The sequence below is a fragment of the Maniola hyperantus genome, chromosome 13 (genome assembly GCF_902806685.2).
Source record: "Maniola hyperantus chromosome 13, iAphHyp1.2, whole genome shotgun sequence".
NCBI classification, from domain to species: Eukaryota; Metazoa; Arthropoda; class Insecta; order Lepidoptera; family Nymphalidae; genus Maniola; species Maniola hyperantus.
In genome coordinates this window covers 7,767,796-7,780,771 of record NC_048548.1, presented here as the reverse complement: position 1 = coordinate 7,780,771, position 12,976 = coordinate 7,767,796, and the positions used below count along the sequence as shown (strand labels likewise).

General features: G+C 37.7%; 2 pseudogenes; one reads left to right on the top strand and one right to left on the bottom strand.

The window, feature by feature from the left end:
• The first annotated feature begins 932 nt into the window (after nt 1-932).
• On the top strand, nt 933-2,276 carry LOC117987871 (polyglutamylase complex subunit TTLL1 pseudogene; annotated as a pseudogene).
• A 2,500-nt stretch (nt 2,277-4,776) lies between these two features.
• LOC117987693 (outer dynein arm-docking complex subunit 4-like) lies at nt 4,777-12,681 on the bottom strand (annotated as a pseudogene).
• Between the last annotated feature and the right edge of the window lie 295 nt (nt 12,682-12,976).

The following is a 12,976-nucleotide window of genomic DNA, read 5'->3' as shown; positions in this document are numbered from 1 at the left end:
CGAATTTTGAAAAATCCTTTTTTAGCGGATGCCTAAGTCATAATAGCTATATATTATGTCAAATTATAGATTGGTAAAAAAATATGTAATTTTTTTTTTAACAATAAATTATGTATAAGTACATGAGTTATAGTAATGAATAAAACTAATCTAAGCCTATATTAATAAAAGAAAAAGGTGACTGACTGACTGACTGACTGACTGATCTATCAACGCACAGCTCAAACTATTGGTCGGATCGGTCTATAATTTGGCATATATAGCTATTATGACTTAGGCATCCGCTAAAAAAGGATTTTTCAAAATTCGACCCCTAAAGGGGTAAAAAGGGGTTTGAAATATCTCCACGCGGACGAAGTCGCAGCAATAAGCTAGTATTATCTATAAAAAGACTTGTCCTGACTGACAGACTGATCTATCAACGCACAGCCTAAACCGCTGGTGTTAGAAACATGAAATTTTGCGACTAGGTTCCTTTTATAACGTAGGCATTCAATAAGAAATATTTTTTGGAATTTCCACCCTTGAAGGGGTTAAATAGGGGATGGAAATTTGTATGAAAGTCCGTTATTTTTAAAGTTACATCGATAAAAATTAGTATTTGGGTTTAATATCGAAAGTTTCCATAGTCAATGTGAATTTTAAAACCTTGCAGAAAATCTCACAGCGATGGATTTTTTTTAATAAACAACTTAGCCATACTAAAAAACTGTTACCGCGAATCCTAAAAATAATTATTGTCGCATAATTTTTCAAGTAAAGATACGTACGTTACCTATATCTCGAAAAATAGCAAAAGCGATATTAAATTCACGGTTCATTTGATACAAGTCAGTATCGTTATTAGATCAATAAGATCATGGATACAATGTGATGAGATCGCCACGGAAACGCCGTTTGGTGCTTTCCTTACTATAGTAACAGCTCACGTACAGAAACGTGCCAAAAATAATGTGGTGAATTAAATAATCTAAAGGCATACAATGAATACCGAAGGGAAAAAGATGGCTGCAAGCCTTTACGGAAGAGTAAATGCACCAATAGAGAGATGTAGAGTCAACTTTTGTACTGATATGGAAAAATCAGTTTTGATGAGCAATTTTGAGAGACGTGGTTGGCATCAAGTTGGACCAGATGATGAGTGGAACTTTTACTGGGCATCGACTCAAACTTGCCGAAACTTGTTCAGCGTCGAAAGTGGCTATCGGATGAACGATAATCAAATCATCAATCATTTTCCTAATCATTACGAACTATCGAGAAAAGATTTACTGGTGAAGAATATAAAAAGGTATCGGAAAGAATTGGAACGAGACGGAAATCCTTTAGCTGAAAAGGCCGAGGTTGTCTTACACGGAGGGCAAGTCGTTACGCGCTACGTTCATTTAGATTTTATCCCTGTGACATTTGTTCTCCCAGCGGACTACAACATGTTTGTTGAGGAATATCGTAAATCACCGCAAAGCACGTGGATTATGAAACCCTGCGGAAAGTCTCAAGGCACCGGGATATTTCTTATAAATAAACTATCGAAACTAAAAAAATGGTCGAGGGAAGCGAAGGCCCCTTTTCATCCGCAGCTCAGTAAGGAAAGCTACGTTATATCTCGGTATATCGACAATCCTTTGCTTATCGGTGGCAAAAAGTTTGACCTGCGATTATACGTATTGGTGACGTCGTTTCGACCCTTGAAAGCTTACCTTTTTCAACTTGGATTTTCTAGATTTTGCACTGTGAAATATGACACAAGTGTTACAGAGTTAGATAACATGTATGTTCATCTAACCAATGTCAGTGTGCAGAAACACGGGGGTGATTATAACAATATACACGGTGGGAAAATGAGTGTACAGAATTTGCGTTTATTTTTGGAAGGTACCAGAGGCCGGGCTGTTACGGAGAAGTTATTTGCCTCGATACAATGGCTTATTGTGCATTCTTTGAAAGCTGTTTCATCAGTTATGGCAAATGACAGGCATTGTTTTGAGTGTTATGGATATGATATAATAATAGATAACCAGTTGAAACCTTGGTTAGTGGAAGTAAACGCTTCACCGTCTCTTACATCAACGACGGTTAATGATCGAATAATGAAGTATAAGTTGATAGACAATATCTTGACAGCTGTTCTACCTCCAGATGGTATACCTGACGTACGGTGGAACAAAGTTCCTAATCCAGAAGCTCTAGGAAACTTTGACCTGTTGATCGATGAAGATTTGATGGAAAAAGAAGAGTCAGCAAACACGACTGGTAGAGGGGCAAAAAAGAAGTAAATTAAAAAATATTATTACATTTGTATTTGTGAATTTGTGATTACTTTTATGATTTATGAGTATTTTTAAATAATAATACTTTAACTATAACAATACAGTTTTACATAATTATGTTTCTCCAACCCAACTAATAATATAATAATGACAAAATTCTAAATAAGATATACTTACTTACTTATTCTAAATTTTAAAAAAATTGCAGAAAATAATCCGTTGATATTTGATTAGTTTTCTGAAACTATTATACCCAACTTCGTTGCGGTTCAATTTTGCGACGGTAAAACCGAACGAAGAACGCTTTTAATGAAGTAGCAAACTCAGCGGAACTCGTAGTTCTAGCAATTGAATGGCGGATTATCAACTGATATTAGTATACATTTTTAAGAACTTTTATATTAATATTCCATCTTTAACGTAGCTGTGGTATTAGGGTCTAATTCACCAATACTTAGCTAACTAATTTTGTTTTTAATGTTGTTTTATTACCTCTTTGATAATAATATTAGGCACCTACTACCTATTTAGTTTTCTTAGCTGAAGATAGAGGTGCTTAAAACTTCTTGTAGACACGCGTTAGTGACTCACTATATTATGCACTGTAAGCAATGTAAGCTGATTTGTTCTATGGTCATGAACAATCAATGAAAACAATCAAATAAGTGAATCATCATGGCAAAGCGAACTTTAAGTTACTTTGGTTCTTGTCTGATTAGATATACCTATTAACTTAATTGTACATTTTATTCAAATGATTTTTCAAAATTTCAAAAGCCTTTTGATTTCATTTTAGTACTTATACGTTCGGAGCAGCATATAAAAACGTTTACTTATTTGCATATTTCCTTAACATCGCTCGAGACAAAATACCTTGTTGAAAAATGTGGCCACTTTGAACAGACGCTCATTTGTTTAGCTTTCCTTTTTGTCTCTCAATAGCTCCAGGAAGATTTGAAACCAAAATAGCGTTTTTGTTAAAAATGAATTAAATGATTTTGTTTAATATCGTTTTTCTGCTCGATAAACAAACAAAACATTTGTGGCCTCATATTCACAAACGAATAACGATGGCATTTATTTGCATTGGCTTCAAAAATAGCTTAAATGCCAACATACATATTCCTATATGACAGAGTTAAATCACAGTTTAACATACCTAATACTATTTTTCAAGCAAGTAACTGGAGGTATTCTATCATTGCTGAGGGTAGTGATCCCTCTCCATTAATCACATAATGGTAGCAGTTCCTTCGGAATAGATAATAATGCAGCTTGGGTTCCCAGATCCTGCCGCGTACATCTCGACTAAGAGAACGAAATTTCGACTCTTCGGTTTTAATGCTATTAATTCAAAAAATGAAAGTGATAGTAACCGGGGCTGAAAAGGAAACGTAAACGCCAAATTCGGAACACCAAAGTTGGTTACCCATCCAGTTACCAACTTGGATAGACATTGCTTAACAATCGCAACCTATTGATATGCGTTGGTTCACAATTACGGTAAATGTCCCTCTATTACAGAGATACACTAAGGTCGCACTAAATGTATCTATCAATATTCTATGCCAATGGTTTCTGAATGAGGTACATTTTTGCATTATTTTTGGAACACAGGCCGCAATATACGTATAAAGACCCTTTCAGCCTCGGGTACAGAAATAGTGTGCGATGGTTACCGACTGTGATTCTGCGTTTTGTGTTGTAGTTGAGCAAACAATTCGATATTTATTGTTCCCCCGTATTGTGTTATATTTTTTATAGCTGTACTATCCCGACGGGATTTCCCATCGGCGATATCTCAGGAACCATCCCAATGCTTTCAATAGTTGAGCAATAAGAAAGGAGTTTTGAAAAGCCATCCCCCTAAAGGGGATGAAAGTTTGCAAGGAAGGTCGTCATTTTTGAAGTTCGGAAATCGAAATATTATGGAAATTGGTAGCCTTCTGTTTATAAATACAGACAGTATTATCAGCGTTTTTCGAACATTTTATTTTGTAGATTTTAGTTTTTTGTACATTTTATTCTGTAGAGTCCGAGAACGAATTACCGATTTTTAGGAACTATCAATATAGGAAGTAGGCTATATGTAGTAGTAAATATGTAGAATGTACATTGTACCTACATCTCCAATTTTTTCTAATAGTATTAACACTAAACTACGGCTTGGTAAAAGAGTCACAAAATATTTATTACAATGTTAAAAACTACTATTTATAATATTGTAGGTAAAATATCACTGAAAATGAATAGAAATTGATTCTATACCGATAATAATAATTTTTCATTTATTTACAAATTATACAGAATTATACATTACATACATACCTACTCATATTAAATAATAAAATAACAGAAATTTAATAGCTAATAAAATAATAAAAACTTAATAGTTATTCAATTGTTATTAATGCCTGGGATAATCGCCAGTGTAAAATAAAAGGGAAAGAAAACATTAATAATTTCGGCAAATTGGTTTAATTTAGTTTCACATCAGTGCAGTGCATAGAGCATGTATGAATACCTACACTCGAAACAGTAAGTAGGTTTATTAATGCGTGCACAATAATACAAGACCCTGAACCCTCACCCTAAAATATACATGCATAATTTATTTCGGCCGCTGCTCACCTCTGAGTGCAACGTATTTTTGGACTGCTTTTACAACAAAGTAATACCAACTGTTTATTTTTTTAGGCACTAAGTATACAGTGACGGTCTTATATTATTTGGTTTGGTTGGTTGTTTTGGTTGGTTTGATTGGTTGGTGCACAACCCATGCCTTAGTACGATTAAATGTCAAAGTCTTGAAATCCGAGGGGGTGGTGTTTTTTGTGTGCAACTCGCACTGGAGTCTGCACTCGTGGCATGATCGATGCGCGTCTATTCGATGTTGGTTCAGCAATATCCTCTATATGTGTGCCAGGCATTATAGAAAAACGTCTGAAATTTTAAATTCTATGAACTACAGGGTAGTTAGCATTGTTATTATTAGCCCAAAAGCCTGACTCAGTAGTTTAAATTAGTTAGCGTTACCTCCGCAAAGTAATTTAAACTGCTGAGTTAGGTATGTACACACTTCCGAAACTTCTTAATAACCTACTATCAGATCCATTGCTATATGAGCTCCTTATTGCTAACCTAAACGAATTTGGAGATTCTCTTTCCAGAGGGTCTTTAAATAGCTAATTGTGAAGTAATTTAGTACCTAGTTATCGATTATATTTCGTGAAACAAGTCAATAATTATTACTCGTAAATTATAAAAATCCAATATTTGAAATTACTTATTTACTTCAGTTTCTGTTTTTTTATGTTTTGTAAAATCCATATTTTAATTTATTATCTATATTTTTAAGCAATTAATCATCTTAACCCATCGTTATCTGACGTCTGAGCACGTGTCTCCTCTCAGATCGAGACGGGTTCAGTCATAGTCTACCACGCTGGCCGAGTACCGATTGGTAGACATCAAACGCCTTTGAAAACATAATGGAGAACTCATACGCATGCTGGTTTCCTCACGATGTTTTATTCACCGTTAAAGCAAGTGATATTGAATTGCCTGAGCGCATACACCTATAATCCGCGACAGGTCGAGATGGCAATCGGGACGTATGAGCTGGGGGGACGCCCCGCACATTGCACGTCACCCGCGCTCGCACGGGTGCGTTCCCTCCCCGATTGCTACGAGTATCTGGACCTGTCGCGTACTATAATGCTGAAAATTTAGAGGTACCCGGGATCAAACTCTTGGCTCCCCGAATAGGAAGCCATTTAAGTAATTACTTATATGTTATTACGAACTCTTAATTAAAGTAAGGTAATTTTAAAATACCTAGAAGCGGGTAAGACGGACATTCTTCGGAACAGATGTACGGCGGCTTGGCGTAGATCGTCGTCCTGCATTAGACTGACCATCGCCTTTTCACGCTTCAGCAGGAGCGAGTCGTGTGGTCCCATCTCACCCTCCAGTGATATGTCTACGCACTGTAAACAATTAATCTAAATATATAAAAGGAAAAGGTGACTGACTGACTGACTGACTGACTGACTGCTCTATCAACGCACAGCCTAAACTACTGGACGGATCAGGTAGAAATTTGGCATGCAGATAGCTATTATTCGCTAAGAAAGGATTTTTGAAAATTCAACCCCTAAGCGGGTAAAATAGGGGTTTGAAATTTGTGTAGTTCACGCGGACGAAGTCGCGGGAGTAAGCTAGTTATCTATAAGAAAACTAATAACTGACTGTGATCTAAGGAAATACAATTATTTAGGGACTTGAATATTAGGGCTTATAATTATTATTAAATAGCATGTTGATATTAAACAGATGTGGTAGCTTAGGTTGTTTAGGACGTCTGCCTTCCAATCGGAGGTCGGGGGTTATGTGCGTTTTTAAGTAATTAAAATATCACTTGCTTTAACGGTGAAGGAAAACATCGTGAGGAAACCTGCATGCCTGAGAGTTCTCCATAATGTTCTCAAAGGTGTGTGAAGTCTGCCAATCCGCACTTGGCCAGCGTGGTAGACTATGGCCAAAACCCTTCTCACTCACTCTGAGAGGAGACCCGTGCTCTGTAGTGAGCCGGCGATGGGTTGATCATGATGATGATGTTGATATTGTTTTAATCTGGTTTATCCATACTTCTATACTAATATTATAAATGCGAAAGTGTGTCTGTCTGTCTGCTAGCCTTTCACGGCCCAACCGTTCAACCGATTTTAACGAAATTCGGTACAGACAGATTGCATCCCGGGGAAGGACATAGGCTACTTTTTATCCCGGAAAATCAAAGAGTACCCATGGGATTTGTAAAAACCTAAATCCACGCGGACGAAATCGCGGGCATCATCTAGTACAAAATAAAATTTGCATCAGCTTTAAAAAAAATCTTAGTGCTCCGTTTTCGTTTATTTGGACGCGTCGGAGCGCGGCGCGGTCCTTATTGCATCCGGTTGTTCCTAGTTGTGCTAAAAATTCTAATAAAAGATTCCTTTACTTTTATATTACTTATTTATTCATCCCAACGCGACTGGTAGCTTGAATTTTGTATTTCCAGGGTTATCTTGGTTGCACTAGTTTATTGGATGGATTTATTAAAAATTACTTTTATTTTCATGATAATTTCAATAATTGCAAGATCAACACGCGCTTTTAAAGTTCAACGCTGTTTTTTTCGTCTTAATTAACAAACTTCTAACAAGTGATTGAAAAGTTTAAAAAAAAAACTCGTAGCTTTAGTTTTAAGTACGTATTAATTATTATCACCACTATATCATATTACAAATTAAAATTTTGCATCACCATATTCACTCTTGCCTTGAAGGTGTTTAGGTTACTCGTTGCAGGAAATACGGATGCCGGATGGGCATGGCCATACATAAGTGAAAGTATCCAATCATTTATGTAGGTACAATCAGCTTAAGTAGGTACCTACCGTATCAAAAAATGCAGCGACATCCGGATAACGGAACGAGCGCGCTAGTGCAGCTCCCTCGATAAGCTGCGCGCGAGCCTCTGGACGGTTGTTCTGCAGCACATGACACCGTGCCAGAAGAAAGCTAGCGTTGAGTAACCACACATGTAGATTTGCCGACTTTGCTTCTGTAAAATAGTACCTAAAGTTATTGTATGTATAGTACGCGACAGGTCGAAATGGAAATAGGGGAGGGAACGCCCCGCACACCCGCCCAGCCCCCGCGCTAACCCGGTGCGGACGAGTGCGGATAACGTGCGGGTGTACGGGGCGTCCCCCCGTCGCATACCCCAATTACCATCTCGAATCTGGTTAATACCACCGTGGTTACCACCCTACCCACCTACGTAAAGAATTTATATATTTATCAGTCTAATGCCAGATTTGGTCTATGAATACCCAGTCCGCACCACGTTTATTCCTGTAGCCTGCTAGTATTATAAATTCAAAGGTGTTTCTGTTTTTCTGTCAATCTATCTATCTGGCTTTATATTTTTACGGCTCAACCACAGAACCGGTCTTCACGATCACACTCATATAGCTTGTAGGTACTTTGAAGATGGATGTAAGCATAGGATAATTTGAAAATTAAAGAGTTTTCAAATTACTACGGGATTTTAAGTAAATCTAAATAGACGCGAAGTAGCTTTTTTTAGCTAATTTTAGCGCCAAAAGCTTAAAAGATTTACCAGATTGGCATTTGACTGCATAAAACTTCGCTCGATGTGGTTGCCTGGTGTCAACGTGCAAGCGCGCCAGCTCGTGTAAAACGTAGCAACGTTCCGGAGCACGTCCGCTCAGCGCCAGGCTGCGTTCTAACGTACGGAGGCGGCGTCTTGAAATGATAAGTTGGCAACCGTTAGCATTTTCAATACATATAGCTGATCGCACATTATGAGTCGAGCTGCAACCAAATTACTTGAAATGTGTACTATAAGCAGAGAGAGCGCACTTAGAACGCTTTGATTTTCCGAGGTAAAAAGTAGGCTATGTTACTCTTCAGATCGTCAACTAATTTTACCCATGCACAAACTCACGTCGATCCGTTGCTCCGCTGCGACGTGATTGAAGGACAAACCAACATACTTTCGCATTATCGATACTTCCATACTAATATTATAAATGCGAAAGTGTCTGTCTGTCTGTCTGTTAGCCTTTCACGGCCCATTCGCTCAACCGATTTTGACAAAATTTGGTATAGCGATAGCTTGCATCCCGGGGAAGGACATAGACTACTTTTTATCCCGGAAAATCAAAGAGTTCCCACGGGATTTTTGAAAACCTAAACCCACGCGGACGAAGTCGCGGGCATCATCTAGTTTTATTATATGGGTAGGTAGTGAAGTGATGTATTCGTGTATGAGTGGCTCACTTGGCGTCACGAGGCGGCGCTGGGGGGTCGCGTTCGTAAAATTGAATCATGGCTGGGTTCGCGCGATATTGGTATTCCCAGCAGCATAAACGCTCTTTTCTCACGGTCTGCCTCGCTCATTTCTTCTCGAACACGTTTCTGTGAATAAAATTCAGTTATAGAACCGCAAAACTGCGGTTAGAGTTCGCCTGCAGTAATAAAATATTATTTTAAAGCAGTAATAGCCTAGTGGTTAAGACGTTCGCCTCCTATTCGGGGGTCCAGGGTTCGATCCCGGACATGCACCTCTAATTTTTCGGAGTTATGAGCAATTAAATATCACTTTTTTAAACGGAGAAGGGAAATATCGTGAGGAAACCTGCATGCCAGAGAGTCCGTCATGATGTTCTCAAAGTTGTGTGAAGTCTGTTGATCTGCACTTGGTCAGTGTGGTAAACTATGGGCAAACCTTTTCTGAGAGGAACCCCGTGGTCAGTAGTGAGCTAATGGGTTGATGTTGAGGCTGAATGGTTGAATGCATAAATGAATATAGTTTCATTGTACTACACTACAAAAATCCATAATAGTGATGATGAATATATATAATTATTTGATTAGAATACTAATATACTAGAAACTTTATTAGCTAGAATACTCAGAAAATATACATAAAATCAGGACTCAGACATATTTTTACGTCCTTTAACAACTGATATCTTTACATAGCCCGAGTACAAGCTAACAAATATGCGTTCATTAAAAGTATACACTAGCACTACTTTATCCCACACATAATATTGTTTCTCAGAAAATAAGGAACGTCTGGCGGCAGTGATATCTTGGACCATTACCACTTCTATGTCTCTTTTAAATTATGTGGTTAAAACTAAGCACCTGGTCTAAGAAAGCTTGAGCCACGATTTCGTACAACTCCTGCAGAAACTTGTCCTTCCCCGGCAGCATGTTGGCTTGTATTCTCGAGATCTGTTCCATACCAAACTCTGCCGCCTCCAAGCACTTCATGGTATCGTGTTTTTCATACATCTCTTGAGCAGCGTTAACTAAACGGCATGCATCCGTGATGTGCTGTTGTTGGCGTTAACCCACTCTCTGTTTGCGAGCCCTTGACAGTCTGGCTCTTGCTTCGGATTCTGAGGCTCGAGCAGCATAAAGTGGTCGGCGTTCTCTTAGAACTGCCTATGTAAAGTAAAATAATTATTTATTGAACACCATCGATATCCATAATTATTCATACTTACCCATACTAATATTATAAATGCGAAAATATGTCTGTCTGTCCGTCTACTAGCTTTTACGGCCCATCTGTTTGACTGATTTTGATAAAATTTGGTACAAAACTAGCTTGCATCCCAGGAAAGGACATAGACTACTTTTCATACTAGAAACTCAAAGAGAATTTAAAGACTGACACTACGTTGGCGAAGTCGTGGGCGTCATCTAGTAGTAAATAAAGTCATTAGTGCACTTCTAAGCTATTGAGATTTAGGAACTAATGATAGGTAGTTAATAATTATTGATATTGTAGACCAAGCGACGCGACGGCTTCATGATGGAACTCTCATTCCCAACTCCTCGATCCTGATGTTGCAGTGTGCTGCACTCCTAGGCCGTAGGGATTTAGGAACTGTTGATACTAAATTGGTACTATAGACACCAAGCAACAATTTCATGATTGAAACTCCAAGTCCCAACCTTCGATCTTGATAATGCAGAGTACTGCACTCTTAAACCTCATAAGAGGGTTTCCTCTTAATTAACCATGAGTTACGAAATAGTAAGTCAATAGGTGGTCTTTATTTTTGTATTTTTTCATCTGCAATTAAAAAAATTATAGCTAGTGCCACTTTCTACCAAAGAATTCTAACGATACCCCATACAATCAAATCTGTTTAGGGATATTCAGAAGTTACAGTGGAATAAAGAAAGTCAAATACATACATACATGAACCAAGGAAAACATTACACTCACTTTTGAGCTGTCGTGTAATAATAAACTTCTCTTACTTGTCTCTTTTCAATGTCAGCCAGTGCTTTATGGGCTAGTTCTTGTAATTCCTGGGAACCCTGTTTGTTGGCGGAGCTAAGTCTTTCGTCCTTACATAACGCTCTGAGGAAATATTTGTCATGAGCCATTTGCTCCAAATACTTAGAGGCCATTAGACGGGATATATGTTCGGCCTTTTGCTTTTCCACTCGAGATATTTCTTGAATCTGGAATAGTTTATATGCAGAATGTTTCTAGTACGTACACATACGTTAAATTGCTTCGTAAGTAATTGTCAGGATCAGGCAGGATCTTCTTGGCCCTAGCTTTTTCGCCGTATTTAAACTATTTTATACAAAGCCTTAGTTTGACTGGCTACAAGTTTTTATGGAATATTATGACGTGCAAACGGAAATAACAATTTGGCAAATATTGCAACCGATATTACGATATGTTGAGATATTGATCGGGCATAAAACTAAACAAAAGTGAGGAGAGTTTTAAAAAAAACGAGAAAGTTTTTTGTACCATAATAAAATCTAATGAAAGTAATGAAATAAAATAAGTTTTGCTCAAAAATCTTACTTGCTGTGTTGATTGTATTTGCATTCGACTTTTACGTTTAGGAACCCTTGTTGCGGTCTGTTGAATCTTCTCGTAGTCCGATAAGTGGAAATATGTTGATCACAGAAGACAGCACTTTCCCAGCACTTTTTCCAACGCATTCTCGAATCTAAACAAATATTTTTCAGGTGCTTTACTGTATAGCGTATAGTGAATGCTATACCGCTTTAAACTCCTGAACAGCTGTTGAAGTAACTTAAAAATATTAAAACTTCCGTTAAATTTGTAAAAAACCTACTTCTTTGGGAGGGTAGGTAGGTATATCTGAATACTTCTCGCCACATCTACATTATAGATATTTATACATATAGATAGAATATGTATAGTCCGCGACAGGTTGACATAGCATCGGAGTAATGAAGCGGGGGGGCCGCTCCGTATCCAATCATATTATATAATCAACTTTTTTCAATAGTAAAAGAGGCAACGATAAGCGAGCTTGACTACGTATAAACTAAGTACATAGTAATACTCTATATAACAGCTAGAGAAGCATTAAACAATGTGGCTTTGTAATTAGGCTAAGACTGAAACTGTTTAAATCAAAACTTGTACCGTTTCTTCAGCACATCTGGCACAGTCTGCGAAGTTGGGCGGCAGTCCTCTCTGGCGTTGGCCTCGATATGCCAGCACTAGGGCACGTTCAAAAGAACACTTTTCATATTCCGTTTGTGCTCTTATTTGCTTAGCCGTCAAATTCTCTGGTTCCAGTATCTGAATGGGATTCGGAAAGTTGAGGGTAAACCTTCTAAAAGAACTTGGTTAAGGAACCTGTTGACCGCATGCGGACTGCGGTGTGAAGACGGACAAATACCTTCGTAATTTGTTAATTAACAGAAAAGACAATTTAATTATTGCTTATGATAGGTTGAAAATCATAGCTTTATATTATTATACTCATAGAAGTGGTAAAACAACTAACATTTACGTTCTCAAACTGAACCAACATGATGGATATCTAGGGCAAAGGTACGAATTCGCTTGTATACAAAATATACTAAACTCAACTTTTTCGTAAGGGACATTGTGATATCACTCCTTGACCCATCTTAGATTTTGAGATTTACATATACCTAATGTACAATCGAAGAATCACCATTGTCACATTCAAAGCTGCAGAATTGTACCGTCTATCTAATCTACTCTATCTGTAGTAGTAATTTTGTATCTAGATTTTAATATTGATACTGTTGGACAATACCTACTCAGCCTAAATTGGTGGGTCTAGAAGCTCGAAATTTTGT